The sequence below is a fragment of the Pieris brassicae genome, chromosome 9 (assembly GCF_905147105.1).
Source record: "Pieris brassicae chromosome 9, ilPieBrab1.1, whole genome shotgun sequence".
Taxonomy (NCBI): domain Eukaryota; kingdom Metazoa; phylum Arthropoda; class Insecta; order Lepidoptera; family Pieridae; genus Pieris; species Pieris brassicae.
In genome coordinates this window covers 10,125,585-10,144,105 of record NC_059673.1, presented here as the reverse complement: position 1 = coordinate 10,144,105, position 18,521 = coordinate 10,125,585, and the positions used below count along the sequence as shown (strand labels likewise).

At 32.2% G+C, this 18,521-nt stretch overlaps 1 protein-coding gene across 1 annotated transcript in view; it reads right to left on the bottom strand.

The window, feature by feature from the left end:
• LOC123714234 (neuroglobin-like) overlaps positions 1-3,422 on the bottom strand; it is a 63,363-nt gene extending 59,941 nt beyond the window's left edge. Inside the window, exon 1 of the mRNA XM_045668432.1 lies at positions 3,358-3,422. The gene's annotated coding sequence lies outside the window, so the exon portion shown is untranslated. The remainder of the gene's footprint in view (positions 1-3,357) is intronic.
• Between the last annotated feature and the right edge of the window lie 15,099 nt (positions 3,423-18,521).

Genomic DNA, 18,521 nt, shown 5'->3' with positions numbered 1-18,521 from the left:
GGCAGATTTCGACACTCCTCTGCTGCTTAGCCTCTCAGTCACATACCTGATTGCGCGCCTGATAGGCTATGATGTAGGTCCCTGTTTATAAAAAAAATATAACAAAACCAGTAAAAACAAAATCATTAAGTTTCTTGTATTTTTTCTGGTGTTTTGTATTCCAAAAGTATAACACTTTTAACTAGAAACAAGTCTCTTTTCATCAAAGCGTAAACATAACTTGTCAGAAAGAGACAAATGTACGAGTGTACTTATTAAAAACTATTTATATATATTTACAGATATAAACCTAAAAAAGATAAAAAGAGATACAGATGTGTAAAGAATCTTTTTCGGCGTAAGTAAATGTTACATTTTGTCAAACTGAATTTTTAAACAAAGTGGAGAGGCCGTATGAACATCACTGAGTCTTTCTTTGAATATTTCCGGGTTGATTTCTAAATCTCTATTAAAATGTATTTAATGTTCTAATGTATAAACTAATACTATGCAATTGATCTTTTTAAAAAAAATCCATTAATAAAGTGTTGTTGTGAAGTTACATTTGGATCAACTTAATCGTTAGGCAAAGGCTGATTCTGATTTATGTCTTATAAGGTTGTTTGTTTAATGTTTATTAATAAAGTTAAAATTATTTAACCCAAAATCATACATAAATATAGTACTTTCAGTTTTCTTAACCTAATAAAAAAATTATTTTTTTTAAAAAGTTTGGTCCCTGTGGCAGTTTTCCTTTAACGTTGGCACCATTTCCTCGCTGCATGACGATACTTATTCGTTGAGCGAGGAAACACCAGCTGTGGGGTCACCGTCAATATTATGTTTAATAATCTAAGTTTTGTCTAAAGCGTGTTGGGCTAGCTTGACATCTCATGTGTTCGACTTACGGCTTCTTCACTTGTACGTTGAAAGAAAATCGTGAGGAAACCAGCATGACTTAAACCTAAACATCGACGGTGTGTCAGACACTGAAGGCTAGTTACCTGAGTAAAAAGTTATCATGAAACAATTACAGAAATCTGAGGCTAAGACTTATATGTTGTAGCTCCACTATATCTGTTGTATTTTTATTGATTGAACATGTCATTGTTAAAATTAAGATTTTAAACCAAAACCTTTTATCCAACTAGAGGCCAGAAGCCATTCTAAATGAAGCTCAGTTGCTTCAATTATCTTTCTTACCACTACTGAAAATTGTTTACCGAGACACTCGAAAAACTATTTAATCAAAGCATTTCATTAGAGGTAAAGGACCGAACTTTGTCAATCTAATCACTTAGACATGTTTTGTGACTCTGGCCCTTATAATTAAGATTAATTGCGTGACGCCTACGAGATCACTGGAGTTACTATGGCAACACTATTAGAGATTCTTCTTGATACATTGGGTGGACTTAATCAGTGTTTCAATCTACAATTAATAGATTAGGTTAATTAATAGATTTAAAACAAAAACGAATTAAGTTTAAAATTAGTATTTACGTATATACGATCGGCATTGGTACGAATATGTTTTAATCAAATTAACATAATAATGAAAAATACTTAAACAGAAAACTAAAAGCAATTTAAAATGTTTAATCCCTGTGGCAGTGTAACTTTAATGCTGGCAGCAGTTTCTCGCTGTATTGCGATACTTATGCGAGGAAAGCACCAGCTCTGCTGCTGCACCACTACTGTCTACCAGACGCCAACTTAAATCTTTAATTAGCGCATGTGCACTTTAACCCCACGGGCAAAGATTCTTCACTCCAAAGGGAATAAAATCAGAGGAAATATTTATATTTCAGATGAGGATCATTATGGTAAAATGGCAAGAGAGATTTATGTAGGGGTGGTTGAAATATTAAGTGTATTTAACTTTTTTCGCTGATTTTGGCTTGGGCTTTTTGATAACAAAGGTGAAAATGGCTTTGACACATTCACTACAAAAATACGAAGTTATGTGAGACTTAACTGATACCTAAACACATTGCTACTCAGATATCAGCATTACTCAGCTGTAGTAAGTTAATAATAACAATTATAGCATTTTATTTAGACGTTTTTAAACTTAAACGTATTTATATTCATATCTCATTTTTTTAAAATTTCTGTGTCCTTATTTGGCAAAGGCCTGCTTCAAAACCCGCCATTCTAGTAGCCCTCTCTGTCAAGTACCATCAGCTGTTTCCTTAATATGGTCTATCCACCTAATTCTTTTTCTTTTTGCGATTATTGTATTAACAAATAAACAATAATGGCCAATTGTTAATAAGTGCGACCAGTGATCACGTCATGTAGGTACGTAATACATTTTAACGGCAGACGTAAGTTAGTGATTCGAACATCCCCATTCCTACGCTCAAAAAAATTCAAAGTCATTCATTCATATAGGTAATACAATACACTTATGAACGTCAAAAAAAGAAATGTATATGAAATGCTTTTATTTTACATTTACTGCTACATCTCAAATCATGGACGTAGAACGGAAGAAAAAGAAAGAGAAACTGGCAATAAACTCTCTGCCACTCTTTTTAATCGCCAAGTTTTTTGTTTTACACAACGGTTGTAAGGAACTGCAACCATTACACAATGTTACACATGACATCTCAAGTAATTAATAATAATAAAATAAAATAAATTAAAAACAAAGATTTGTCCTCTACCAGCAGGAGGCATGGTAAAATAGGAGCACGCACTTACATTCCTATGGGATCAACACGCAAATACGTAGTCGAAATAACTAACATCACCGCCTACACGAATTCAAATACGTCACACACAGTCACCACAAGTAGCACCCGTTCACGAGTATGACGCATGACCAGCCATCGGCCCCCTCGCCATCACCAGGTGAAGCTATCGTCCTAATCGGTCTCAATATTGAATCCGTTTGGAGAACGTATTGTATGTTACACCCCATAATGTACAGTGATCATAGCTTATGAGAAACTTTTGTCTCTAAGAGAATTAAGGTTTGATAGGTACAATTTTAGAGATGTTATAACTTAATTAAAAATATAGTATAGAGCAGTGTTTAGGGGGGCAATTCGAATATAGAAATAAAGTGTGGAATTGGAATTTCTGTTTTAGTTTTTTAAGTGAACAATTAACTTTTTGTATGGAAATTATGTATGTTATATAGGTTGTTATAACATGGGCTTAGCAAAAAAAAGTTTAGGAAAAACACATAGCAACGTTGACATGACATGCATGGCCACGGGGTGACCGTCGCATGCATTCTTGCTGTCCATGTATAAAGGCATGAGCGAATAGGTGTAATAGTTTTATCATTCTAAATTCAAAAATAAATAAATAAATGTACTTGTATCTTTTTGTGAAATTTCAGAGTATAAGTGCAAAAAAACTTACTTTTTTGTTATTTCACTACAAACAAGGTAAGCACAAGAATGAAGGCACCACAACACGTGCGGCAGTCGCTTCCACACTTCACTAACTGAAAGTGTACCTTTCAGACGGACTAAGGATTGTGGCACACAAGATTAAATTGTACCTTAACTGTACATAAAGTTGATCGCTTAGTGAACGTTCGATCCATTTGGGTTTGTTACTTCACTTGTGATAAGTAATTGTGTAATATTAAATCAATCAATCAAATTACGATAATATTTATTTATTTTAATTATTGTATACATAATCTTAAATGTAAAAGAAGTTGGTGTGATGGAAACACAAACTGGACCAGGACAGTTAAACCATTCCAAAAATTGTAGGTAGAAGGTAAAAGGTCTATCAAGAATAATTATTTACTATTCAAATTAAAAATCACCAGTTTATTACTCATTTTTCACCTAGTCATACTTAAATTCATAGTATGTAGTCATATTTTTGTATATTTTCTGACCGCGATTGAAAGCTGGTGACCTATTACCTCAGTTTAAAACCGGCATCATAACAAAAAAGTACACATTCGTCACACGCTGATCACCTACTTGCCTATTATTAAAATTAACACGAAACAGATACAAAAATCTGAGGACCAGACCTAAAAGGTTCCTACTGACCGACCGTCCGACCTAAAACGTATATTTTTTATTATACTATGTCTGTTTTAAATGTTTTGGTATTTATTTATATGGCAAATGAGTCTACGGGGTGGCCAAAAAGGGCAGACTTCGCAGCCCATTTTACTTATTTTTTTATGTAATAGCAGGCAAACGGGCAAGAGGCTCACCTGATGTGAAGCGATACCGCTGCCCATGGACACTGGGAGGTCTTATCACAAGTCATATCACGTATGAATATTGCTTTAGTATAACATTCTCTCGATGTAACCACAACTTAAGTCGTTATAATCACATGCGGTGGTGTGAGGTGAAACCGAAAGCTCATTGAATAATAACTTATTACGCCACAACGAGCTAAATAATGTACAAATGAGGTTTTGTTGGAAAATATTTCTTATAAAATATTTTCATTATAACATGTGTAAATTGTTTTTCATTTCTTACTCCGTGTGATTTTTCAAAAGGAATGGAAATGAGGTACTCGTAACTTTGATGTTTTTAATATGACCTATTTTTGTTAGCTACTCATCTTCCACTAGTACTACATAATAGTAATAAAAGTCCGTTTAATTTCCAATCATTATAAAAAGTACCTAATACTAGCTTTGATTTAATATAAACATATTTTTTTCTTGTTATGGTATGCTCCTGCCTCCTAGCTACCTTCATGGCTACCGGTTGGCGTAGTCTGCTCTTTCGCATCGATTTTCAGTACCGTCGATCTGAACCCCTTCACCACCACCTTCAGCTTTTTCCATCAGTCTTTCCATCGATGGCTTCCTTTCTCCATTCCTGCGGTCGGATCGTCCTCTTATGCTTCTTCCCCTTACTACTTCTACTACATATCAGATCTTAATATTTTTTTGATTGTGTAGTTGACTGCGATCATCGCAATTAAAAGTTTATTTTTAATATAGTATATCACTGCTTTTATTTAATTTCTAAGATATCCAAGGCTTAACATAGACAAATTACTTATTAGAGAAACTCGGTCAAGCCTCAACTTACGTAAAAATGTCTAAATGTTTTAAAAAAGCGATAAATACACGACATTGCAATTTAGAAAGTTAATTTATTTAGGTAAAAAACATTTATTAACAAAAAACTATCTTTTATAAATTTGACAATTTGTCAAATTTCACACGAACATGTAATGTAAAACTCTGGGTTTGAATCAGTAATACCCATAAAGAACTCAGCTGTTGTATTAATTAAAAATTTGCGAATTTCCTTTCAGTTCTAAATCCGTGATGAAATAAGGACTGTTTATGTATTATTATTATATTTAGTAACGATCCTACACGGACAGTATTTACTTATTTTTTTGTATTATTTAGTGTTATTTTGTTCATTTAAATATATAAGCAATCTCTTCCGTCTTTAGTTTCATTTCTAAGTAATTAAGTTAATATTTAAGATCAACACAAAGATCGTATAATGTTATCTTAGGACCAGCGTTAATTACTCTGTCTAATCAAAGGCTTCGTTAAGCCTGGGAGAGTTCGTGTGAATGAAAGATCATCATTTTCGAATTGTTATATGGATAGTGTTTTAGAAATTTGTTTGTTAGCATTTAATGCATAATTCCTTACAGTATATAGAAGTAGCGAGCAGTGTTGGCCTAGTTGCTAGTCGTGCGACTCTCATCCCTGAGGTCGTAGATTCGATCCCGGTGGTGCACCAATGGACTTTCTTTTTATTGGTGCATTTAACATTCGCTCGAACGGCGAAGGAAAACATCGTGAGGAGCGGCTTGTCTTAGACCAAAAAAGTCGACGTTGTGTGACAGGCACAGGACGCCAATCATCTCCTTGTCTATTAAATTGACAAATGTACATGAAATACATACAGAAACCAGAGGCCCAGACCTAAAAAGGATGAAGTGCTGACTTTATGTACATATAATAAAGTGGCCTGGCCGCGTCTTTCCAAACGGATTTTATTGTCACCAATGATTGGAGTGTTTAGGTGAATATTAATGTGTTTATTATTATTATTTATGTGTTTTATCTAAATTGACTGAAACTTGATTTTTATTTATTTATTTTAAAAAGGCTTGTCATGGGACAATACAATAAAAGCTACATTATGGTAGACACATGCTTTATACTTAATAACTTATTAATATAATATTTTTTACTATCTTAAATAAATAAATATTTAAATATATGACATACATACTAAAAAGCGAGATATATGCGACTGCTTAAACTGTGTGTATGGAAGGGATCAATTCCAGGAAAAAAATATTAGGTAACTAACACATCCTAAAACTGGCAGGGTTTGAACGAAGGGTTCTGCGGAAGGGAAGGCCAAAGGATTTAATAAGAAATCGAGATATCCTTAAGTTTATAATTAGAGAGAGCTAACGATGACTATCGATGTGGCTTTTGATAATTTTCTGTATGACGGACAATAACAATCTTATCCCTAAGGACAACATTAAGTAGAAGAGGTCGTACAAGACTTTCTAAAAGAAAGGTTACTGGTAACGGCTCTATGTATAATAACTCTATAAATGTGTACACCAGGCAACAGCGGCTAATCCTCACTGATACTTATTACGTACCCGGTACCTATAATAGTAGAGAAATGTGTGTTATACGCCGTATCGATAATTACTTCTTTATAGACAATATTCAACCATTTTAGAATCTAAATATTTTTTCTCTCTTTTATGTAAAGATATTTCATTCTAAGGTAGAAGTATAGACGGGTTCGAATGTAATACCTCTAAGTAAATTATTACTTAAGTTGATTGATTTGTCATTGACCTTCTATAAAGAGAAAATCAATGCAATTTTGTTGCACACACTTGACCTTTCATACTTTAAATTATGTTTACGAAGGGTATGATCAGATGGTGGATTTGACATGAAACATTTTATTAAAGATATAATACATATTATCTGTATCTGATTATATCTGATTAATTATCTCTACACAAAGACACAATTTAACATAACGATCTAGCCTAACTTAAGATTAATAAGCAATTTAAGTCTTACCTAATTTACTTTAAAGAATATTTAAGATAAGAAAGTGTCCAATAACACTAGTTACAGTCTTAAGGGGAAGAGACTCTGTTCTTGTGTACTATTTTCCTGTTTAGCACCTACACTAATCACTAGTTCGAATGATTTTGTCCAGTGATTGTAAAAATAGCAAACATCATAGAGATGATTAAGCATATATTGTATAATTGTGTAATGAATGTTATCAGATGTCCCATCTCATTATGAAAATTCTTTTACGACGAACAAATTTTGTTACCGATAGAAAACACTTCTAATTTAACCAGAAATTATTATGTCACTGAGTGATTATTGATATCGCATTGCACTCTAGTAATGTTATATTTATTTTATTTTTGAAGCAATAAAGTATAACAAATCTTCCCTTAACTTTAACTTCCAATTTTTATAAACTTTATGACCTTAACATTTTAACGAACCTTCATGTGAAACTCGTTTAATACAATCTATTCAGTACAATTTGTTCTTAGCGATCGCATGACGGATTTCAATCCTATTAGCTAATGGACCATCGCGTTTATCGAACGTTTTAATATAAATGCGACATTCAATTTTAATTTACTCGATAGACGAGAAAGTATTGGTTTGGCAAGATATGTATTACATATATATGTATTTACTAGCACAATAAGACATGACCATCTATTTAAGCTATTGCATCTTCTATTGCATTTACCACGGAGAGTGTTCAGAGATGTTTTTCGGATCCAACCTGCGACTAAGTTTCATCATCGGACTACGAGGCAAGATTCGAAATTCCAGCCGTATCTTCTCAACGTCCGTTCACAACCGAGTGTTTTTAAGGCAGTTCTGCCGTCCGAACCAGTTGCCAATTGAAGTATTTCCAAACCATTTCAACAAAGGGTTCTTCAAGAAAAGACCGTACCAGTTATTAAAAGACTGGCAATGAACTTGCAAGGCTTCTGGCAATATGTCCATGGCCGGTGGTATCACTTATCATCAAATGATCCTCCTGCAATTTGTCCCCTGTTACTTAAAAAAAACATTTTTGTTCCTGCCATGGATTGCTGTCCAAAAGGGTTAGGAACTCGGGTCTGTTATTAAGACTATTTTACAGATAATATAGTCCAATTTCACGTACATACATGTTCACAGGTAAAAACTTTATTAATATTTCCGAAGAAGTGTTACGCATTTTAACATAAACTCAAAACTTCACTTTAGTTATACATAATTAGTTTAAAGTGTTGTCACGCGATCAGCCCGTTAAGCTGTAAGTTAGATAATTAGCCACTACAAATTCCGTAGTAAGTCTATTTTTGTTATTTAAAAGTACCATGAACATAGGCAAAACACTTGTGCTTTGAATATTTTTAAGTCAAGTAAGGGATGATCCTTTAGCCAATAAGCTGATTCCAGGGGCTCTGGAATTTATTAAGAGTGTTTTAAGCACTAAAGCTAGAAAATTACTGTTCTTTATTATATTAATTTTTGTCGATAGCTTAGTCTCTAGGCTTATGTAAGGCCAAGTCATCGGGTTGAAGTCATAATAGGTTGTTCATTTTTGAGGTTATTGTAAAAAAAATAAAAAGGCATTGCTAATTTAAATAATAGATTTTTAATGTCGTTTATTTTCAGGTAAGTTAGTGTGATTTAAGTTTAATAATATAATTAGTATAGTGGGTACTAAAATGAAAAGCTTATTCTCAGAGCAACGCTATTGTTTTAAGGAACTTTCAATTCCAAATAAAATGCTTATATTAAATTAAAACACATTTTTAATTTAATTAGTCTTTAAAAATGTCAAGAAAGCGAACAAGAAATTAATTTTTAAAAGATTTATAAATATAAATCAGTCGATTTGTATTTATCTGTCTCTTTCTGTTAGAGCGTTAACACTATTTAACAGAAACATATTTTTCTAAATCAATTATACTTTTAAAAATAATCTTATGTAGCTAGGTTACTTTGTCTTACTATTTATTATTTTATTTAAGTCTAAGAACCCAATTTATATTCAAACTTAGGAAATGAGTCATTAAGGCGATGTTTTGGAATTAAATTAGCTACAAAATGATGTAGGTGTAATCGTATTATAATGGATGAGGGAGGCAACTGAGGAATAAAACCACTTCTCAGTTAATTTTTAATTTAACGCAAGTACGGTAAGTGACAAAGGAGGATAAATGTATACGTAGTGTATGTTACAGAAATATTCCCTATACAATTTATATCGAAAAACTAATGTCACTACAGATTTCTCCACCTGTTTTATAGAATATTTTTTTTAGATGTTCAGCTATCTGTTCCTGAAACACGCTTTCGACTTCATGGTTCGAAAGCATGCCTCACGATATTTCCGTCACCGTATACACATAGAAAAGTATTCCTTTGGTATACAGCTGGGGTTCGAACCTGAGACTCAAACGCCTTTTAATTTATTAAGGCAATTTGTTGTTGTTGACATTGCCGCGAAATTTCGGGTTGACTGAACTATATGTCCTATAAAACTTTGCATAAACTTTTTATCTACATATGTGTTTGGCTAAATAAATATATTTGTATTAAATATGGTTTCAAGTGAATATGTAAAATAGTATAAGATGTGCTTAAGTACCTATCCTGTTCCAAATTCTAATAATGTATCTATGTGTGACTGTACCAACTTATTATTTTGTATTTAAACTTATTTAAATATAATGGTATTTAAATAAGCTCAATGTACGTCACTTACGCAAAAGTACTTTACATATTATGTTAATAGCTGGGGTCACCTCAGTCTGTGTTTACATAAATATCTTTAAATAAAAATTTATGATATAATCTCGAGGATATAAGATATTAATTTATTGGTTTTTACTTCTTAATACGACACAATGTTTTAAAATCAAAAAGTACTTTTGCCAAGTTTGTTATATTATTTTCCTTATTATACTAGTAAAAAATATTTGTTTAAAACCGAAGAAACCTCAGTTTATATTATAATATACAAATTAATTAACTGGCATTAATAAAGTTCATACAACATTTATCCCAGGATTCTAACGTAGTTACAACTAAATTTTATATGTAGACCAAAAAATAAAATATAATTTATAGAAATAAAATATAATGTAAAAAAACAACAATAAGCCCATTAGTTAAAATATTCATGTTGTATTTCGTAACATTATATTGTAGGGGTTTATGTAAACCACATACTTTGTATAGCGTACAATTGGTAGCGCCGGTCGTTCGTCCCGCTTGCAATAAATTATGTTTAATTTCCTAGATACTCCTTAACTAGGTGACCGCACACATGTACTCCTAAAATATAAATGTATTTTTACTTATTCATAATAATTGTATTTTTACTTATTCCATATAATCCGTCGTAATTTTTTTTATTTTTATTAAATGCATAATAATTGCAATAACAGATATTCCACAAGGTTATAAAAAAGGAATCAGGTATGTGATATACCCGACAAGTAGTTTTAAGTATACACTACCTAAGGTGACCTCAAAGCGATCAAACAAATCAGCTACCATAAAATTAGGCGTTATCTTCGCGGGAAGTACTCCACCGCAGACTTCCGGTTGAACCGGTTTACTTCCGCTTATGTATGGATTCTATGGTCCTTGCAGACCATAAAGTACGTATAATAACAATAAGTACGGATAAAGCCTGGCTTGAAAAATATTACTAAATCAAATACGAACTGAACCATTATTATAAATAGTATCTAAGCCATTGTATGAATTCTACGGAATTGTTATTGATTTTTATTCAATGGTGCAGAACTGAGCCGAGGAGACAATCAAGCCCATTTTAACACACAGGCTTCGGTTACACACTCTCACTCTCTCACACAAACACATACGCACACACACATTACACTCATTTTGTCTCTCATATTATTATGAAGTCTGTAATTGGCGTTTCAATAAAAAAAATATTGCCTGTTATATTTAACTAAGCTGTAAGGGTTTACCTGTATATTTGACTTGCGGTGTATATCAAAAACATGTTTTATATACGGCTTCCACAGTCAGTCTAGGTCTCAACTCTAAAACTGAGAGTTACTTCCTTCCCCAATACTTTAAAATGTATCTAAGTTAAGAAGGTTATACGGTAGTTTAGTTTAGAGAAAGTTTTGGATCAGGATCACTAATATACCTATAAAACATACCCCTTCTACATAAACATTTATTAACCATAACCAAATCTTCAAATTTGAATGCGTACTTTACCCATTATATTTATTTGTTTTTTTTTTATTTCTAGGGTTGTGTTATAAGTTTGTGTATATTTATGTTGTGTGTTTTTCTATAAATATAACGTATGTAACGAAGTGAATATTCATAAATGAATAAGATAAAACATAGCACTGGATATCCGTGGTTGCCCCCTCAAACTTTGAAATCAATTTTCTTGACACTTTATACGTTTATTATAATAACAACTCTTTAATAATCACTAGTCTACAATTCAGACAAAATATGGAAACCAATTTAAGCTGTAAAAGCCAAAGTGATAAATTCAATGCGATAAAAACTTCTGTACATTCTTGCCCTGACATTTAGACATATCAAATGACAACTTAAACATTAGGGCTCAACGTTATAATCTACCCTATTTCGGGAAAGTCATTCCCTGACGCTGACAGTTGCTATTTCATGAAATAAGCGCCCATCGACCCACTCTACATTCAGAGGTTTATTGCGACCGTAATCTCTGCATCTTTTATGGCGGGATAATGCGACATTTAGTCAAATCGCTTTGGTTTTATCATAATATCAGATGTTTGAATGTTCCTACTATATATACAGTTTCATTACGTAATTTAATACGGGATATTAGTTATTATTAAAGTTCATCACATCATATATTATGCTATATTTTCAGTATATGTTGCAAACTATCTTTTCTAAAATATATTACATTTATGGTAAACAAGAACATCACAAAAAAAGAAACTACACTTTCAATATTTTTATTTTATTAGATATATAAAACAATTAAACTATAATAAACCTACAAAGTAATAGAATTAAAATAATTAAAAATTAAATCAAAACGAATCCGAAAAGTTTGATCCCTGTGGCAGTGTACCTTTAGCGCTGCATTTACCCGCTATATTGCGATACTTATTCGTCGAGCGAGGTAAGCACCAGCTCTGGGGTCACCAGTACTATCTACCAGGCACCAATTTCAATCTTTAATAAGCGCCTGTGCATTTGAACCCCACGGCCCAAGATTCTCTACTCCAATGGGAACAAAATCGAATATTTGTGCCACTTATTATTTTCTGCGGCTGTCCCTGCTTTCTTGCTTGTCCGAAGGAGGTGAGATGCGGCAAACGCGTCCACACAAGAAGAATCTAAACCATATTAAAGCCCGTCCCATTTTTCAAGGGATCAAACACATCCCTTCGGCCGCTTGCCATCATTTCTTTCTCTCTATTTTTTATGTTAGTTAGCTTAAAAATATACATAAAATGACTATCAAATATCGGATCAGATAGGCACTTGCTTTTTTTAAATTTATCAGCTGACTACCGAATATATTAAGCTCTTGTTAAGAATTGTTTATTCTGATATATCTCATTATTTTGTGTGCCCCGTTTAGCAAAGGCCTCTTCCATATCCCGCCACTCCTGTCTGCACTGTTCCACTACCATGTACCTGCTGTTTAGTTAATTATCGTTAATTACTTCTAAAACTGTATTTCTTTTTGGCGATTGTTGTATCTTTGTATGAACATAAGAACAATTATACCTCGTTCGTAAAGTATACGTGTAATAATCCATGGATTACCTTGGCGAGCCGAGGAAAATTATCGTTAAGTACGGATAATCAATGTTTAATCATGAACTATATGTGAATTCTGTGAAATCGTTTTATAAAAAGATGATTTTCAAAGTCTTATTAACTCTCAATAGTTCGTCCAATGAGCTGTTGTACAAATTCACTTTTATATGGTTTCCGTCCTACAAAATGCACTTCACACACACACACTTTCAGCATTCTATAAGTATAAAATAAAATTATTTGCAGCTTACTTCTAGAAAAATTTCACTTCCACGTTTCTTCCTGCCAACTATGCAAACATCAACACCAACTATGAAAAAACTCAGTTTTGTACATACACCTATCACACAACACATAGAATTTTTTATTTTGTAATAGTTTGAACCTTTTTGTATATGTTATGTTTTTCAACTTTGTCTATATCTTTATTAAAATTGGTTTTGGTATACATAATTTGTGTTAGATCTAGGATTACCAAACAAATAACAGTAATTTCTAGATTTCAAAAAACATTTTTTTTAAAGAAATTTCATCAGTCTTTCAATGATTTTTTAATGTACGACATACGAATATACGACAAATCACAATAGCCACACAGTATATTAATATTTCACAATTAATCCATTCTCAGAACCACCCTGCCTAATTACACCTGATCCGGCGCTCAAGTATCTCATTACAACGTAATATATAACAGTTAAATACTTATTGATCCATGGTGAAAGCTCCAAGATGTACCTAATATAATTTTTGTTTGTAGAAAATTTCTAACTTTGAAGACCCGTAATTTAATCGTCTAAGGAGCAGACTTACTTTGCGTTTGTTTTCTTGATATTTTGAAGACGAATTATTTTTCTCATTATTTACAAAATAAGTTCTTTACATCTTATAATTTACGTTCTTAGCGAGAGGGTCAACATTCTGAACATAGACCGAGATATTTTTTTTCAAAACAGGAAAAATAATCTAAAGTCATATTTGTATGGAAATCTGTAAGTATAATATCATAGTAGTTTGTGTCACAGAAACACTAAAATTTCCTATGGCAGCTGGCGCTATAACAAGCTGATGCGTGGTAAAATATAGTTTCCAACAGTCAATGATGTGTTCTATGATAGAACGGCATTTTGACAAGAATTTCCTTCCATAGGCATAGATAGACCATTGGAAACAATTCGATTCACATAATAGTAATCCGTAGTTTAAGACAAGTTCGACAAAAAATACAATAAGATACACCAAATAATACAAATAAGTTTTAATTACATCCGTCTATTCGAATCACGGTACACTTTTACGTATATTTATGTGTTTTGGGCGTGGGTAAAGCCGATTCAATCCCCAAAAATTCCATCTGATTTGAATAAAAAGTATATATTTTATGAAAGAGATTTGTTTTACAAAAGGTGTTGCGATCTAAATATTCTTTAGACGTACCTTTTGTATTTTTTGAATCAAACACATATTTACATGTGACAACCAATGCGCGACATGCGTTAGTGGCCTGTCTATAACTAAATAGAATATATGTAGTTCACATCTTTGTTATATATTTATTTTATAGCATCAGCAAAACATTGTACATGATAATAAACGAATATAACGGTAAAAATATGATTGAATATGATAACTATAAACTACCTATAACTAAAAAAAAAATCGACGAAAAAGAAATGTAAAAAGCAGGTTTCGTAACTGAATTAACAAACATTTTGTCAGTTACAGATACGGTAACCTCTCCCTTCAAATTAAAGAAAGTATTTGTGTTCACTCCAAAGACTGAATAATGACTGTAAAGAATTTAAAACTCATGTTAGGATATTCTGAAAAAGTTTTAGGCAAGAGTGTAGAACCGCTAAGGCGAAACACTTAAGTCTTAAAATAAACAACAACTCTGATAAGATAAAGGCTACTTGGAAAATTATAAACGAGAAGACTGGAAGAACCTCCAGAACTCGTAATAAAGACAAAATTAGCGCACCAACCACAAGGCTGCATAAAACGAGTAATTCTTTCCAAGTCAATTGTATACGTTTTTTCAACAAAATCCCTAGTGTGCAACAAGTGTTGTCAATAAATAAATTTAAATCATATATTCAAGTAAAACTGCTTGCTAAAAATAAATATTTAAATGATCCTAGTACTTGGATATGAATTGCTCCAGTATAAAGAGGTAACGCGACTGAATCTCTCGGCTGCATTTCCCGATTCTGAGGCGATCATCAACATTCACGACTGTTTCAATGTAAAGTGGAAACAAACCGTGATCCATGTGGTATCAAACTATTTCAGTATAATTAGTATTATTATTATTTTCTTATGTAGCCAAGTTCACATTTCATGGTTCGTCATACTCGCTTAAATGTCATTTCTTGTGGCGGCCGTCCATGTTTCGGGTTGTCTCTCTCCTTAAAATATGGCAAGAAGGTCGATCGCTGGCCATACGTGATACTCGTGAAAGGGTGCTACTTGTGGTGACTAGTCGAACTTGAATTAGTGTATGTTAGTAATGTTGACTATGTATTTGCGTGCTGCTCCCACGAAAATGTAAGTGAGTGCTCCTATTTCACCATGCCTCCATGCTGATAGAGGATCTGGGACAAAACTTTGTTTAAAATTTATTTTATTATTATTTATTACTTAAGATGTCATGTGGAACATGGTGTAATAGTTGCAGCTTTGTAAGGAGGGCGTTGTGTAATCCAAAAAAAACTTGGCGATAAAAAGCGTGAGTGGCGGAGAATTTATTCCATTACCTACACATTACTTACATTACTACCAGTTCTTCACTTCCGTTCTACGCCTTTAATTTAAGAACTGGCAGTAAATGTAAAATTAGAAGCATTTAATGTATATTTCTTTTCTTTGACGTTTATAAGTATACATTGTTACCTATATGAATAAATGATTTATGACTTTGATTTAAATAAAGGTTTTGAGTCGACAAGGTATATCCATAATATTCGGAAAATGGCGTATTTTGAATTTTTAAAGTGTATAATAATTTCAGTAAATGGATTGACATATATATTGGCTGTCAAATATTTATGCGTGCCTTCAGAAATGTATTTATTTATTAACACTTCATTGCATGTACGTATGAAATATAATACAAATTATATAAATTAATAAAAAGGAGGGCAACTGGTGGCCCACAATTTATTTTGTGTAAACTAATGAAAATACATCAAGCTACTTAAATATACAACAATTTTTATTACTTTTTATGTTATTATAAAGTAGTGAACTTAATGTTTGCTTTGTATTCAATGTAGTACAATCATAAATTAAGTTCAACTAACACGACATTCATTGACTGTTATGTGGTACGAAGTTCGCCCGTTTAGCAACTTTATGCAACTTAAAGTGTTCAGTGTATGTTTACGAAAGCTTCATGGGGTTTTAGAAAACACATCTAAGGTTTCGTCATAACATACACCTATCTGTATTGCTATCTTTTAAATTTTCATGTTGTGTTAGTATTGTATGGTCAAGGACAATGTATTTTCAAATAGAGTAATATAACAAATGATTGCGCGTTTATCAATAGTAGTTTAATTACAAAATTGTATGTCATTTAGAATTTATTGGATGAAGTATCTAAAATCATTAATATATCAAATGGTGACCCCATGGATGTTCACGACAAAGGGTATCCTAGTGTGGGGGCTTGTGTACTGTCTTTTCTAACTATAAAATAATTTTAAATTACAGAAATGCAATTATGTCCATTAGCATATCCCAAGGGAAAATTATATAAGGAAATTACCTTTTAGGTGTTAATATTGTTTTTATAAATATGGGTGGAGCTGCTCACGCATGAAGGTGGAAACTATGTGTAACAGTTATAATTTAACAATACGGTCACACGATCGCATGACTCTCTATAGTTATGGGAAATATATTTATCAATACAATCTGACTTTCTCCGTTAAAAATCTTGAGGCCTAAGCTTCGTTCAAAGCCTATGTATCCTATTTGGCTGAGAAACTGCGTCATCCTTAAACTTCTTTTATTTTTTCATTAGAAAGAGAGACAATAACGTTACAAAATCGTCTTGAGCACCGTCAAATATTATGGTATTCAAATAATAGTTGTACAGCTTTTTAATGAAGTTTCTAGAATATGAACCTATTACCATGTTCATTTAAAACAATTATAGCTTGGTTTTTATTCAGTCTACACTTTCAATGTCTTAAAAGTCTAGCTACTAAGCATTCATTAAATAATTTAAACCTACATATAGTCCTCACGCAAACTACAACACGAATAAAATTAAGCTACCAAAAATAAAAGATCTACACTTTTTATTGTATATTCATTAACTAACTAATACTAAAACTACTCCTTCTCTATCTTCCTTTAAATTTCTTCTGTACAAACATTACCTGTCCACATCGTATCCCTAACTTTCCTACTAACAACTAACTGACGTGAGACTTATCTAAAATTATCGTGATTTATGTGTCTTTTTACTTTCTATTTTTAATGTATCATCTTTTTAGTTTAGTTTGTTTGTTTTTGTTCCTGTTTAGTTTTGTATTAATTACTGTGTATAACATGTATTTTTGCACTACTTGCCTGTAATGTAATACATTTTTTTTTCTTTACTGACAGTGGTTGCCCGGAAGAGATCGCTCGAAAGCGATAAGGCCGCCAGTTGCCCTCCTTTTGATTTAATTATGTTAATTGTTTATATTGTAGAGTAACGAAGTGTTAATAAATAAATAAAATAAACATTTCACTCAGGAGATTAAAATTTATTTATTTTTGACAGTCCTTTACATCTTACTGTCAGTGTTCAGTTCATCTTTAAGCTTTACAAAAATAGCACATTAATAATACTTAAAACAAAGAAATTTTTTAACTCCTTGCGCGGATGCTCTCAGCCGTAAATCCCTTCCTTAAGGGTACATTATATGTTTAAGGAAGAATAAACCTTACCAATTGGCAGTAAGGTTGAAAATAATCAACATGGAGTCTTTAATTACTTTTGTTTCAAGGCAGATGTGTTTGATTTTTGCTATTGTGAATTAGATTTTTTTAATAAGAGTTTTAGAACAACTTTGCATTTGGCTAATTTTGAGTCGTCAATGATAAGTCGAGTAACGCTGGCACGTATAGCAAGTTAATTTTAGCTTTTTTAACTGTGATTTTTTTCTTACTACTTTATATCTGTGAGTTCGGAATTGTGTAACTAAGTCAAAAACAAGAACAAAAACACTTAATTTATTTACACGGTTTTACGATAATTGCAGTTTGATGATCGTCAAACTTTTACAATAATAGTAATAGTTAATTTTCTGATTAGATAGTTTTAGTCCTTTCCAATAGTTCACTTACTACTTCAATCTAATAATCTAATAAAATAGGATAATTTGATATAATCGTGATCAAGATCTGTAGACAGGGGTGTGTCTAAATCGTCCTTTTCCTAAAAAGGGACTTTATTTACTTAGAAGGCTTCACATCTCATGATATTTATGGCGAGTTCAGACTCCCCGCTGGCTGGCTGAACCCGTGTTACGTCTTCATAACATTTGATTTTAAGAGATTTGAAGCAAATATTCGATTAAAACCATATGGTTAACGCAATACTTAAAGGTGTACCTACCACAAGTCACAATAATTGTAATATGATTTGAATGTTTGACTACTTTTGTATAAGTTTACAAGGGTTTGATTCCTAAAACCACTAGTCTAGACAGGACGTCAGATC